Source organism: Danio rerio, chromosome 15, assembly GCF_049306965.1.
Source record: "Danio rerio strain Tuebingen ecotype United States chromosome 15, GRCz12tu, whole genome shotgun sequence".
Lineage (NCBI taxonomy): Eukaryota > Metazoa > Chordata > Actinopteri > Cypriniformes > Danionidae > Danio > Danio rerio.
Window position 1 is genome coordinate 31,423,542 of NC_133190.1, and position 15,779 is coordinate 31,439,320.

At 34.9% G+C, this 15,779-nt stretch overlaps 1 long non-coding RNA gene across 1 annotated transcript; it reads right to left on the reverse strand.

Moving 5' to 3' along the window:
• Nucleotides 1–3,932: 3,932 nt before the first annotated feature.
• LOC137487761 (uncharacterized) lies at nucleotides 3,933–6,768 on the reverse strand. The gene is made up of 6 exons (XR_011006478.2): nucleotides 6,706–6,768; nucleotides 6,279–6,385; nucleotides 5,183–5,309; nucleotides 4,921–5,006; nucleotides 4,576–4,618; nucleotides 3,933–4,478 (listed from the first exon to the last, which is right to left on the reverse strand). It is a non-coding gene; the product is annotated as an uncharacterized lncRNA (long non-coding RNA).
• Between the last annotated feature and the right edge of the window lie 9,011 nt (nucleotides 6,769–15,779).

A 15,779-nucleotide genomic window follows, 5' to 3' on the forward strand; every position in this document is an offset into this window, starting at 1 on the left:
AAAAAAAAAAAAAAAAAAAAAATATATATATATATATATATATATATATATATATATATATATATATATATATATATATATATATATATATATATATACTGTTGTGTCACCATAACATTGCTCTTAATCTGTTAATAATTCACTATAATGCACAGCTTCTTAACCAACTTTGTGGGTTATTGCTTTAATGAAAAAAACACTGGGAAACAAATTTACATTTATGCATTTAGCAGAAACATTTATCCAAACTGACTAAGACAATTTTTTGTTATAAATCATTTCCATATACTGTCGTGGCGTGTCTAACAATGCCTCTTAATTCACTATAATCCACAGACTTTTGTGGGCTTTAATTAAAAAAACACTGTGAAACGAAATGCATTTAGCAGAGGGATTTATTTAAACAGACAGAGACTTTTTTTGCTATTTATTTCCAAACACTGTCCTGTCATAAGATTATATTACATATTTTTCCATATAGGGTGAAGCAGTGGAGCAGTAGGTAGTGCTGCCTCCTCGCAGCAAGAAGGTCGCTGGTTCGAGCCTCGGCCCAGTTGGTGTTTCTGTGTGGAGTTTGCATGTTCTCCCTACATTCGCGTGGGTTTCCTCCGAGTGCTCCAGTTTCCCCCAAATTCCAAAGACGTGGTACAGGTGATTTGGGTATAGGCTAAATTGTCTGTAGTGTGTGAATGTGTGTGTGGATGTTTCCCAGAGATGAATAAGATTAATAAATGGACTAAGCCAACAAGAAAATGAATTAATTAATTTTTCCATATCCTTTCATGTTATGAGAAGTGCTAGTAAAAAAAATACTATAATATTATATTATATATAATATTATATTATAAATACTATAATATTTTAGGGACCCAGCATACTGGATCAGGTTAGAAAGACCATTGCACCAGCAAGTTTCAGGGATGAGACATTTCTGGAAAATTATTTTGTGCCTCAATTTTGTGACTCTTTTCAACATTGAAGATACACGCACAATGAAGTCCACTATACTCCATTGTATGGGCAAAAATTGCACTGCTACATTTCTCAAAATACCTTTTTAATGTTCAGCAAGAGACTTTTGCTTGAATTTCTTAGAAAGGCCTGTCAAGAATATGATTATTACAAAGGAAAAAAGACTGTGAGAATGGCTGCACTTTTTCAAGCAGAAAGAGCATCTGAAATTGATTCCTCAACCAAGAAAATACCCTGCACCTATTGAAGAGTGTGCATTGACAATCAGGTATACAGTAGCAGTGATGCTATAACTTGTTGGTTTTCAGTCTTCACAAAACTCACTCCAGTGCATGGCGGATACTGAAAGGCTAGATTCTTTGTCTGCAAAGGGTTTCTATTTTGCACTCTGGCACAAAGGAGATATAATGATTGCCCATTGTTGTGTCTTTTAGATTTTTCTCCTCTACTAATTTTTAAAAGAACAATCATAGTGGAATTAATAACCTGCAACTGTTATTGATTAATGTTCCTTTTTATTTCCTGCACCAAATTAACTTCTTAAAATCTTAATTAAAATTAGAGCATTTTTTAGAGGATTTTTACAGCAGAAAATAATTTATAGTAAGATTCATGGTGGCACAGTAGGTAGCACGATCGCCTCACAGCAAGAAGGTTGCTGGTTAGAACCTTGTCTGGGTCAGCTGGCATTTCTGTGTGGATTTTGCATGTTCTCCCCTGTTGGCGTGGGTTTCCTCCGGGTGCTCTGGTTTCCCCCACAGTCCAATACATGCGCTATAGGTAAATTGAATAAGCTAAATCAGCCATAGTGTATGAGTGTGAATACAAGAGTTTATGGGTGTTTTCCTGTGTTGGGTTGCAACTAGAAGGGCATCTGCTGTGTAAAACATATGCTGGATAAGTAGGCAGTTCATTCTGCTGTGGTAACCCCTAATTAATAAAGGGACTAAAAGAAAATAAATAAATGAATGATACTCATCCAAAGCTCATCAGATGGTCACTGAGGAACCTCAGGGATCTGTTCTTGGTCCCCTTCTATTACCCTTTTAAACCAAATCACTGGGAACCATCGTCCAATCACATGGTTTCTTTATCATTGTCATTACACTCGTATTTTGCATTACTTGTGTTCAGATTAACAAAACATCTTACTGTAATATGCATGGTATAAACAGGGTCAAAATGTGGATTACATGCATGCGGTTGCTCAGCCAAATCTACAATAAACAATTGAGAATTGCTCACTTTCCATGCTGATATTTCCCAACAGATGGTAACAGGCATGTGTGGGAGTCAAAAAAAGCTGATTACAACAAAACAAAACAAAGGTTTTGAGTTAAAGAGTGTGAAAGCAGTTGCCATGACCATTAGAAAGAATGTTTTAAACAACTTTGACTGAAATGACATTTTAATTTCATTTTATATGCAAGTTATTAAAATGTAAGCCCATTTCTGTCAGTTTTAGCGATTAGTGTGGGTTTTAAGTATAATGGTGCCAGATACTGAAGTAATGGGAAAAAAAAAGCAAATCTCTGCTGGCAAACTAGACTTGTCAGATCAGTTCACTGACATGTTCCTGGAAGATTTTGGGGCTTTGGTTTAATTGAGTGCAGAATTCATTTTTGATGGTTGGCACAAGTAATTGTTCCTGTTGCCATTCACTCTCATTATGTGATTTAAGAGGAACAGTACACTTCAGTTAAATTTACCATTGAGAGTGTTCCAGATCTTCTGATGCCGATGATTAACAGGAACAAAACACATTCAGGATAAGGGACAAATAATGCCACTGCACAATTAAAATAAGTATTATATAATAATATGTATTATGGCTGCTGCAATTAAAGTATGATGTGAAAATACAAAAAAATTGTTTTGCTGTTTGCTGGAATATGATGTGCCGTTTTGCTAAACACAAAGAGGCTTACATTTAACAGTTTGTTTAACATTTTATTTTTATAAGTTTAAACTATTCTGATGCCAAGCTGGTATAGACAAGACAGTGGTTATCTTTTCACAAGTTTTATTCAAAACGAGGTCACTAATTACAAAGGGATTTTAAAGGGTTGTGTATTTGCTTTTATGATCTTCAAACACAGCAATGGGAGTCTCAGTGATGTAGAATTCGATCTCACAGGGTGTTAAATCTCATTGCAGGTGAATACTCTGATATAGTTCATCAAGATTGGTAGTGGATAGACAAACAACTCGTGTAAGCATTTATCTCACAAAGTGTTTGCTCTCATCACTCACTACAGGTGATACTCACATACACAGTTAATCAAGATGGGCAGTGAATAGTCGGACAAACACTACTCCAGTGTAAGCATTCGATCTTAGACTGTTCGCTCTCCTTACTCTCTACAGGAGGATACTTAGATACAGTTCATCAAGGTGACAGTGGATCTCTAGTGAACTCTGCACATGTGTAAGCCTTCCACTAGATTGGAGAGAAGTGTCAGAGAGCAGATAATTAATCCGTAGGTGAGTACAAGCACACAGTTCATCAGAGTGATAGTAGATCCTCTAGTAAACATCAAATAAGAGTAATCACTTCCCTTGATTAGTATGAAGGACTGGAAGACTCATAAGGGACATCCATGGAAGAAGGTGAGAAGACGCCTGCACAAAGGTGAAGACAATCATCTGACTTCAATAAAAGCCGATGAGCGAATTAAGAAGGTATATATAGTGTCTACACAGCAAAATATGGGGACCCAAAACAACTCTATGGGTGTTAATTTCAACACTTTGAAAGTGTCTCATGGGGTCCACTCAAAGCAGAGTTAAATCAACACTTTCAAAAGGGTTGGCACATTGACACCGAAGTAAGGGTTAATTTTAACTCTGGGCAGAGTTAAAAAATGCAACTATATTTAACACCGCCTGGTGTAATATATTGTTATTTTATTCAACTCTTTTGAGTGTAAATATGGTAAAAAGGTCAAATAGACTGTAAATTACAAACGAAAAAACATTTTATTTGAAAACATTCACCACTTCAACAATTCATTCAGTTTTTAAAATGCAACAATGTCAAATATGCTTTAAATGTTTTATTAGTACAGACAGTATCAACAAAATATGTATGACCAGTGCTCAAAAAGGCTTTCAGTCCCTTGGTCCAAACTTGATGTGTTATCTGAGCAATTTGAAAGTTCAATATAGCGTCACTCATAGTTTACTTCTGAACTCATAGTTTTCTTGTGAAATTACATTTTAAACAACTTGGCGTGCAAATCTTTCACTTCGGGTGTTTCCTTGGTCCTCCATATCAAACACAGCAGTTTAGATGAAGGTATAAATGCTGTAAACTTGTGTGAAAACAAACTGGAGCTAGGAAATCTCATAAAGCATGTCCTGTGAATGAAGTGCTTCCCAGCCACAGGATGACCTTTTTATCCATGACGATGTACAGTAGTAGCTGCTGATCACTCGTCTGGTGGTTCCTGATGCACGGATATAGGGTGATGCTCTTCTAAGAACTCTTCAAGACTCCAGCATGGCTAAGAAAAATGTTTAAAAACAAATTGCAATCAAATTCTATGATATATTTAAAAGAACATTTAAAGTAAATAAAACATTCAAGAAATCTAAACTCACTTTTTGAAAATCTTCATGATGATCCACAACTTGACTCTCCCAGCTGGTTGAGGTGACAGGATATGGAAAAGTAGAAAAAACACATACATCACTGTTGGATCTCCAAAAACAATTAGGTTAACCACTATGACTAGAACTGAAAAAAACAGGCAGCTGTCTGTCCAGAATCCTGAATTTAACACAACACTTGGAGCAAATTTTAGAGGAGCTTAAAATCTTTTATATCATTTAGTGATGCTGACTTCCCCAAAATATTGGCCACAGTGTAAAAAATATTTATAAACTTCATAAACAGTTTTCTGTAAGCGTGTGCGTGCATGTGTGCGCGCGTGCATGTTTCTTTACCAGATTTAACTTGTTAGGCCCTTTCAGGTCCAGTATTGAAGCCACCTTTACTGGAGTCTAGCAGATGTTTCAGGTCCAAATATAATCTAAAATATTAGGATAAGCAGAAGAGGAAAAGTGCAAAGTAAAGAGCAAAAGATTATTTAAGTAACAGTTCACCCACAATACAAAACTTATCACCTTCATGTCATTTGTTATTCTCTAACGCTCTAATACCCTCTCAGCTTATTGTGAAACAAATACAGAACTTTATCAAACATACCTTCATTATTATCACCACATATGACCAAGAAGGTGTGCTTGGTCATTTCACCAACTCTGGAAATACACCATCCGTCTCTAATCAGCCACCGTCACAGGGTCTTGTGTTATTGTATAGAGAACTGTGGCTGTTAAAAAAACAACAAAAAATTAGTATCTAACACATATGCATAACCTTCAGATAAAAAAGAGAGATGAACATCACAAAGTATGCCTCACACTTTTCCAGATATCTTTTGATTCAGATGTTGATTATTGATAATAAATCTACAAATCAAACCTGTATCATCATTAGGCTGCTCAAATATGAATCAGTTGATTAATTTTACAGACAGGTGGCTGTTTACAACGCACTAAATTGTCTTTAATAAAACGGAAATGTTGTGTACAGTACATGCTAAGTTTAGCCTATAGTTTTAAGCACAATATCATGCGGGAGAAAAAGCTTGACTAAGATGTTCCTGACTACATAAATAGCCTAACTTACTAACGTCAGACATCCCGAGTTGGGAAAAGTAATTTTCGGGGGATACAGAGTTGATTTGCGGGAGGTAGCGGGAGAGATGAGAACCTGAAGAGCAATGGGATGAGTTGCGCGCGACGTACCTAAAGAGCGGTGGGGGTGACTTGCGCGCGACGTACCTGAAGAACTGGGAGGGATGCGGTGGAGAGGGGTGTGCAAAGTGTTTAATGACCGGCCGGGAGACGCGCGATTTCCGGGAGATTATCATTCATTTGCGGGCATCTACTTGGGCATCTGGGAGTCTCTGTGCATTTGCGGGATAACGTTAACGTTAGTCCCGCAACTTCCGGGAGACTTCTGTAACCTTAAATGTCTGAGAAAGTGCAAACGCGGTCATTTAAAGACATTAATGTTAACATTCCGACTTTAATGGTTGTCAACGCTTAATATAATTCAAGCGTACGTTATCACGCGAGTATATGGACCAACGGTAAGTTATATGGACGGCCACGAATGAACCAGTTTAAAAGGGCCGCGGTGTTTAAAATAACCAAATTAACGTACACGAATAACAAACAATCATATGTTTTAGTCAGGAAGCCTTTTACAAGTAAGCATATGTTCATTTACTCACCAGATATGTTTTAGAAACTCTCCAGAGCGAATGGAAACCGTCCTGTGTTGCCGTTAGCATCCGGGCAGAGTAGGCTAGGCTGCTCCGGGGATTCCCTCGCTAGTTTGCTTCGAATTAAAGGAGAAGTGTCGATTTTATTTTACAAATGGGTAACAACGCACAAAATGGCATTAAGCGTAAAAGAAATGTATTGAACATGTACATTTGATGTTTTTATGCACTATGTATGCGTGAGCATATATAAAAACATTCTTGAAAAGAAGTGAATAGTAATGCAGTTAAGCTAGATACACAAACGACCATGAATGAACCGCAGAAGTTTAAAATTGTCACTCCATTGTAAAGTTATTAACTTAACAATATGTTTACAACTGTATTTCCTTAAAGAAAGTCAGTAAAATACCAACATTTAGGTAGTTTGACTCACCAGTTGCTGTTCTAAACCTCAGATGGAAAATGGCGTCTGGAAAATTCTTCAGTGACTGGGGCTGCATGAATTCCCGGATGTTGGAAATAACACCACCAAGTGTTGAAAACTTAACTCCTTTATTTCGCACTGAATAAAATCAATTCTAACTCTTATTATATTCATTTATCAAAATCTAACTCTTTAACGTCAACACTTTACTCTGAAATGCTTCAACACCGAGAATTTAACTCAGATGAATTTGCTGTGTAGGGTAATGGGAAACAGGTGCAAATGATTAGTAGTCTGGTTAAGGTTCACGGGGTTGGATGGAGGTGGTATGAGAGAGAATGTTTATTGAGTGAGCAGGAATGAGCCGGGGATGTGACATCTGATTGACTGAAGTAAATGGTTACAGTTGCTTAAAGTTGACATTAAAACAGAAACAGTAAATAAAGTTTTTAAAAATAATCAAATTTGTTCATTTTACAATGTATTTTATGTTATAATACACGTTTAGCTGAGTGTGCTAAAAATGTCAGATTTAGTAAATGTCTAAAAATAAAATTTTTGCTTTAGCTGTGAGTCATACGTTCTATTTATATAAATATAATTATGATTCATTTTCCTTCTACAGCTTTAATGCATCCCGGACATTACCAGTAACTACATTTCCTTTAATCAAAAATGTGATTTTTAATGCTTATGACATGCAGCGTCACATCATGTTATTTGCAAATGTCAACCAATTATTTAGAATTACCAGTAACTAAAAGTCTGCATCCTTTAACACAGGATGCACTGTAAGTTCTGTTCTCAATCACACTCAAACCCTTGTGTTTTGGGGTGTCTGTAAGTGGCGCCGCTTTGGCCATCATGCTTGCCCAGAGCAATAACCGATAAAAAGTATAATCTTCTAATTGATCATTGAGGAAAGACTTCTGGATTCATTTGTTCAGCTTCATTAGCCATGTCCACAATTTGTGTTTTTCACAAATTCTGTTGTTTGAAGTATATCTGATGCTTCACAGCCACCGAACAGAATCAATTGAGAATTTAGTGGGAGGAAAATTACACCCCTGAAAGATTTGTGTCTAGTAAAATAAACAGGAATCACGAAATGGAGATGACACTCCGCTGAGTGCACAAGGGTTTAATTTGATTTGGTTAATTGAGTATCAGTGTGTGCTTCAGGAAGTTTCCTCTAAAATTACATTTTGGTGTCATAGTCAAAACAGCAGTTTTACCACCCAGTTTAATTAACTTTTCTTGCTTGCTTGTTTTGGAGATGTATGAATCACCATATGGGGCATAAGAATAAGACTTTGTTTTTAGATATAACTTAGTTTTTTGACCGTAGTTTGTGATTATTGTTTATTTATCTGTTTGCTGGAAATTAGAATTATATTTTGAAATAGTTTTAAAACATATCTTTGTGCTTAACAAACTAAATTAATTTTGTAGGCTAATGGATGTCTTTAGTGGAGTGTGTATATCGTTTCCTTACTCCACGAAAGTAAAGGTGTGAAGTAAAGAGGCTGAATGTCCTCGCGCTGCAGATGGTCTGTTTAACTGTTTTCTAGAAGCATTCAGTTTATCCAATTAAGAAGCCCGTAATGTAAATAGCAAATGCACCATGGCGTGATAAAAACTGACCCTTAAAGGTAATGGCAGACAAAACTCTGCTTGGTTAAATGCACATTATGCTCAAATTACACCCATAACTCATTAAGAAAATAAGGACAACCCTGTTAGACCATGCGCCAGGGTGCAAAACTTATTTTTCCATCCTAAAATAGCAAAAGTGGATTCGGACACAGCCTTAATGCTTTTGTGCCATGCGCCTTAGACTTTGCACCTACGTAGATCATTAAAATAAAGCCCTCTGGCATTTATTTTCATTTATCTCCCCCATGCTGTACAAGGCTGATCTATTTAGATTTAGGGCAGAAAATTGAATTATATCAAATTTTAACATATTGGACATTGCGTAAATTGAACTTTGTCTTACAATGCTATATCTTCTGAACGATTTTTGCAAAACACATCTTTGATACAATCATATTAACTCAAAAAGGTTTTGCATCCTTGTATTGAACCTTGTGGTCAAAAATTATAATGATTGCTTTGCTTTTGCTCTATTGCCACTAGACTGGCCATTTTTTTGCCGAAATTATTTTTTACTCGATGCCAACAAAATTTATGGCATGATGCCAAACTGCATCTGAGGCTGTATCTCAACAAAGCTTTGATATATGGACAGCAAATTTATATGTATAATTGCCACCTTACACTCACAAATAAATAACTGTTCATGATTTTTTTAAAGATATTTGAACAGAAATAATCTTAATATGTATTTGATTGCTAATTACACATGACACTTGTTAAATAAATGAATTGTTCAGCTCTAACTTATAAAAACACATATAGTATTTAACCAAAATTCTCCTCTGTCACGTAGGTCATGTACTGTAGGTTTCTTCATATATCAAAATGACAGATTTGTTGCTTTTATGTTGTGTACATGCAAAGCTGTGCAAGAAGATCTAACATCAACCTCTCAACCCACACATTCACTGAAACATAATCCGAGCCTCCTGGTGTGATGTGAGTTACGTAAGCTCAGAAATCACATATCTAGCACATTCATGAGTAATTCTTTATCTTATTAATCAAACCAGCTGCCAGTCACATGAGAGGAGTGTGTGCACACAGCCAAATGACTCACAGAATGTTTGAAAAAAAGTGTTTTTTTGTGTGTGTGTGTGTATGTATGTATGTATGTATGTATGTATATATATATATATATATATATATATATATATATATATATATATATATATATATATATATATTTATATATATATATATATATATATACATATATATAAACATAGTGCTTTTTTCTTTATTTTCATGGTTCTCTAGTCCAGATCACAACGTCATGCTTAAATAGTGTGCAGGGAGTTGGAAATCTCTTCTTTTGACCTCTAAACCCATCGTTATAGAGAGTCATGTGAGCAGTTCTGAATTCTCATTTCATTTTAATCCTGCCATAATACAATAAAGAGCTAAAGTGTGGTAAACAAACACTATTACAGGTTGACCTGCCGACCTCAGACTGTGGGGTATTAAAGAGAATTAAACGAATGAGCCTTCCACGCAGACTAAAACCATTTCTCTAGGGTTAATATGGGCCAGACATTAAAATGGCCATTTATTTCACAATCATGTTTGTCTGGCTGGCATATAAACAATCATGGAGCAAAACAGAAATGGTAAATTTATGCTAAATAAATCACTGATTCATTTGTATTATCAGTTGTAATTTTAGGGCAAATACTGAGGATAAGTGGAAGGTATTATAATGCAATTCAAAGTTACAAAGACTTAAAAAGAGGAATGTTGCGTATTTGTAAAGATTTACTAATATTAAGCAGGATTAAAGCCTTCTACTGCCAAACTAATGCCACTCTAGACATGTTGATTATGCAATAAACTGGAGGTTGAGCAAGGTTTTTATTATATGGACCTTTTTTAATCACAAAGTCAATTATATAATTTAATCATATTTATATATAGCCCTAAAAAGGCCAATTTAAAATGTTCAGATTTTAAAGTTTCATTCTGTAACCTACTTCATTTTTACACAACACAACAGCAATAATTTTTGTTTGTTGGTTTTTGTCTTACTTCAGTAGCGTTTAATAAATAAACCAATATTTAATGGTATAGCCTAATGCTAACTTTTTGATTATGTGGCTTATCCGTTTGAATTTGTACGATCTGATTCATTGGTAACACTTTACAATAACTGTACATGAATAATGATGTATTAATATGTAAACTAAACATTACTTTATTATGAATTAATGATTAGTTAAGGTGTGCGCTAATCATGAACTTATTATAACTACAACATGAGTCACATGAGGTAATGTGTGAATAACAGCCTAATTACTTGTTATGATTGTTTGTTAATTTTTGTATTAACATTTAAGTTTAAGCTAAATGTAAGCTGTTAATGTATAATTATGTCATGACTTTACTTGGAGGGACACATCACTGTCAACTCATCCTTAGCTACTCATGAACTCCTGTGTTTAAACTGTTGATGTTGACAGAACACATTTCCATTGTTATTCAGTGTAAACGTACTGTGCATAAGGACTTCATGAGTAGTTAAGAATGGGTTAATGGTGATATGCTTCTACAAGTAAAGTCATGCTAATTCACATCATGTGGGTATGATGGTTAAATTAATCAAAAAGTTATACATTCATTAACAAACAACATTACTAACAAGTAATTAAGGTAGTCATTATTCACACATGAACTCAAGTGACTAGTTAAAGTTATGATTAGCGCAGGCATTAGCTCATCATTAATTCATAAGGAAGTAATGATTAGTTTACATATTAATACATCCATATTTATGTACTGTTATTGTAAAGTGTTACCGATTCGTTCATTTTATTGCGATTTATAACCCCCAATCACGGTTTTATTTAGGGGTAGGGTTTGGTGCCTCCTTTTAAAATCGTATATTTTTTGTACGACTGAACTCCAATTTGTATGAATTGCCACTATAACCCAGATACTTAATCACAACAACTGAAAAATTACTATTCTGACCATCGTTTTCTGAAGAACAAAACAAAACAAAAATGCTCTAAATGACAGTATTTTTCTTCATTCTCTAATGACTCAAATAAATAGCCAAAAATTTCTAGTTATTATGCTTATATACTCTGATGTTTTGTTTAAAATCAACTCTACACAGATGTCAGGCAAAGTGATCACTTAAGAATGAACAACTCTGATATTTTGCTGTCTTTAATACTGTTTAATTATTAACATTTCACTTTTGTCCTGGGGTGGCATGGTGGCTCAGTGGTTAGCACTGTTGCCTTACAGCAAGAGGATCGTTGGTTTGAGTCCCGGTTGGGACAGCTGGCATTTCTATGTGGAGTTTGCATGAGTTTGTGGGTTTCCCCTGGGTGCTTCGGTTTCCCCCACAGTCCAAATACATGCAGTATAAGTGAATAGGTCATAGAGTATGAGTGTGTGTGTGAATGAGAGTATGTATGGGTGTTTCCCGGTACTGGGTTGCAGATGGTAGGGCATCCACTGCCTAAAACATATGCCGGAACAGCAGGCGGTTCATTCCACTGTGGCGACCCCTGAAATATAATGGACTAAGCTGCAGGAAAATTAATGAATGAACTTTTGTCCTTTATAATACAACATGGCCACCATCATTTCATCCCTGCATGTTTACCATTAAACTATACAGTACCATTGCTAAGACTACAATAGATGTCACCTATTGTGAAGAGACTGTTTTCATCCTGTTAGTTCGTATCTTCTCAAAGCTCTGCTGCTTCTTGGCAGCCTCAGCAGAAACTGTCAGCAGACATCAACTGTTAAGCAACTCATGCCTGAAGCCTTTCAGCAACACCAGCGACGTCTACGCTAATCAAGCGTATGTTTGGAAAAGCAGCTGTATTTCTAATGAGTAGTGCCTGAAAAGCACTAAAGGTGGAGTCCAACCACTTCATGCAACATCTGTTCTTCAGACCTAATAATGTTTTTTTGTCACCTCATAGACTTTCTGTAGAGATTTATAAAAGCAAATCAGCCCTCACCTTTCACATAAACAATCTCCACCAATGTTTCTCATTTTAATAATGGACATGAGTGAGGAAAAACTCCTCGCCGATGAGGTTATTGTCACCATTTATCTTATCTGTACTGTACAAGAGACATGCTCACATCCTCGTCGAATGTGACGGCCAGAGATTTACAGGTATGAGCCGCCGTCTCGTTTTCAGCCAACCGGGATCAATTGCTTGTTCCCGTGCCCTTGTGCATTTCACAGAGATTCACCACCATACAGCATGTGAATAATGGCTCCTGGCTGATATGCTGTTTTACGGATGGCAATAAGTAATTGGTCTATGCCTATCTTGGCTTATTCGCTCTCTAGCCTGTAAGTTTAAGATTTGCTTCCTTTGACATTTCTAGGACAGTGCTAAGTTAATTGTTCAACCAGTAATGAAAATGTGGTCGTTTAGTCACCCTTGTGGCACTTTAAACTTGTCTGACCTTCTTTTTGTCTTCTACCTCTTTAAGCATGTCAGAAGAGATGTTTAATGAATCGTATTGTAGAACTGTCAAAAAAACAGCGGGTTGTTTTAACCCAACGCTGGGTCAAATACCTCAGCTGAGACCTTGATGTCAAACCAATGTCAAATTAACATTGATTAAAAAAAAAAAACATTTAAAAATTGGAAATCTATTTGATGTCAAAACTTTGGCATCCGCACACTGATGGCCTTTTGACCACACAAAAAATGTACTGTACAGGAAAAGTTTTGTTCATTTGAAGGCTTAAAATCCAAATGACAAATTTATACTTTTGTACTTTTGTACATAGCACATATATCTATTTGATGCTTTGTGTTTACATCGAGAAGACATATGTTTTAGAGCATTTATTTGCTCATCTACAATATATCTATGAGATTTCTTCTGGTTGACATTTGCATCCATAAATATGACATAAATATTGTACATGTTTTTAGAACGCGTCATAATACGCTAAGTGCCTGATACACTTTGAATGGTATTAAGTACTTTATTTGTTGATACCATTCAACATAAGCAAAATATGTATTGATTAATATGGTACTTTTTAAAGTAAATTAATTAAATGCTATCTTTAACAACTAGATCAGAGGTGTCCAATGTAAGGCCTCTGGGCCAAAGTTGGTCTACTGTAACCTTTAATTTGGCCCACCATCCCATCTGAGAGGAGAAGTGAGTAAAATGGAGAGGGTTGGGGTGAATGCCTTTCACATAGAGGTCAATATTTCTAATTTGATGTAACTTTTTTTTGTTTGTTTTATTGCTGAGCTACAAAAAGAAAAAGCAAACTGAAATGACATGTTTCAATTAAATGTTGTAAATGAATGACTTTTTAAAAATGTAAATACTGTCACTCGATCGACAGAGGACTATGCAGAAGACATCAGCAAATCAAGACAAAAACTATTATAATTCTGTTATAAATGAGATTTTGTTTTTATTGTAATAAGTTCATTATTAAATCAAAAAAATCATTTTAAAGCAAGTTTTTAAAGTCTTTTTTTAAACATTATTAAATAAATTAGGAAATTACAGATAGCAATGACATTTACCTTTCACCCAATAGTCTCAATCAAGTTAAGTTGGCCCTTCATAAGAAAAAGTTTGGGTAACACTTTATTTTGATGGTCCGTTTGTTGAATATAAGTTACACTGAATCTACGTGTCAACTAATTCTCATTAGATTATAAGTAGACTGTTAGGTGGGGGTTAGTTTTAGGGTTTGTGTAAGTTGACATGTACTTGTAAAGTTTCTTATATTTAAATGTCTTTTGAGGGAGTAGTATCAACAGACATTAAGCAGACAGTCTACTAATACTCAAATGGACCATCAATATTTCCAAAGTTTTGCCACCTCTGAACTAGATAAAACAAAGCATGATATGTTTTCTAGCACATATGTCTAGTTAGCTATTAGAATTTCTTTTTCTATCTTTGGGTTTAAAACAGACTGTGTTTTAGCACTGTTTTAGTATTTGTTTCCTAAGAACAAAACAAGGGTATTCTGGAAATGTTATTTGTAGGGTTCTTTATTGGTAATAAAAAAATGACCTTTCCACTGGATAAAAAGTATGTTTAGGGAATATTTTCTTACCCTAAAGGGAATGTTCTATTATCGTAAAGAAAAATTAACCAACTGAAAACATTCTGGGAACCATAAATTGTTAGCTGAGAATAGACCAAGCGTGATTAAATCATCCAAGGGCAAATTTCTTTTGATCTTTAAATAAATGTATAAAAAACTCAGGTTACTTTTTTTGGCAGAAATATACTGATGACAAACATTCAGACATCTTAACATTAGAGTGACGTTTAGGTGAATATATGTAAAAAAAATAAAAAATAAAAAAAATAAATAAATAAAGTACCACAAACTTTACTCTGAATAACGAATATGTGTTTAAGCATTCTTTAAATATCTTTAAAAATTATTCTGGAAATCATCTGTTCACATATCTGTGTAAATATTTTCTTGTAGATGTGACTTAAAAAAAAATGTTTAATCTTTTTGCGCTCATTTTTATTTCCCACTCAGGTGTACAAAAATAATACATGCAAGACGGATCTGCACTGCTCTGCTCCCTTAAATGTCACACATTTCCACACATACTTTTGGTAAGATCTTGCCATACACCGTCACTGATTTAAAGAGACCCTATTATGGGTTTTCATGTTATACAGAGGTTTAAATCTGAAAGTGCACCGTGTTTAAAACTATTGATTCTCAAAAAAAAAAAAAAAAAAGTGGACCCAGAGTCATCTATATAAAACATCTTAAATTCTAATCTTTATTGATGTCGATATTAAACATTGCCATGTGGTGCCTGACACGGGAAACCTTTAACCCAGCCTCTCTCTCAAACACTAGAAAAAAATTAATTGCTAAACCAATTAAATGACATAATTGTGGAAAAAATAAATGTATATTATAAGACATGGAGACCCCAAAACCAAAAGATGACCCTTTAATGCATAATAGGGCCTCCCTCGGCTGGACAGATTTTGAGCTCACTGGCTAATTAAATATGATGATTCAGCTTATATTGTAAAGGGAGATCATTAAATGAAATCTATTCCTCTACATATTGAGTGGTCACCGAAGCAGAACAAGTAATATCAGCCTTAATGAAATGGTTATAGTGTGGCTGGCTGAAGTGTTTCTTTAGGATGTATGGTCTTGCAATGATTTGTGTGCATCTGTTGCTGTTTTTTTCATTTAAGCTATCTATGATCAAAGTCCTCAAGGAAATACGTAACGCATTTGAAATGTTTCAACATCCTAGATGCAATTGCATTTCAAATTAACAGATAAAATCAGCAAGGTATCACTCCATTGGAGCATGTCAAGGTCAAAATGTGATTTTGTAAACTGAGGTTTCTCATGCTTTATTTAATAATGGATTGGTCACTCAAAATGAAAATTTCCTCACTATTTAATCACA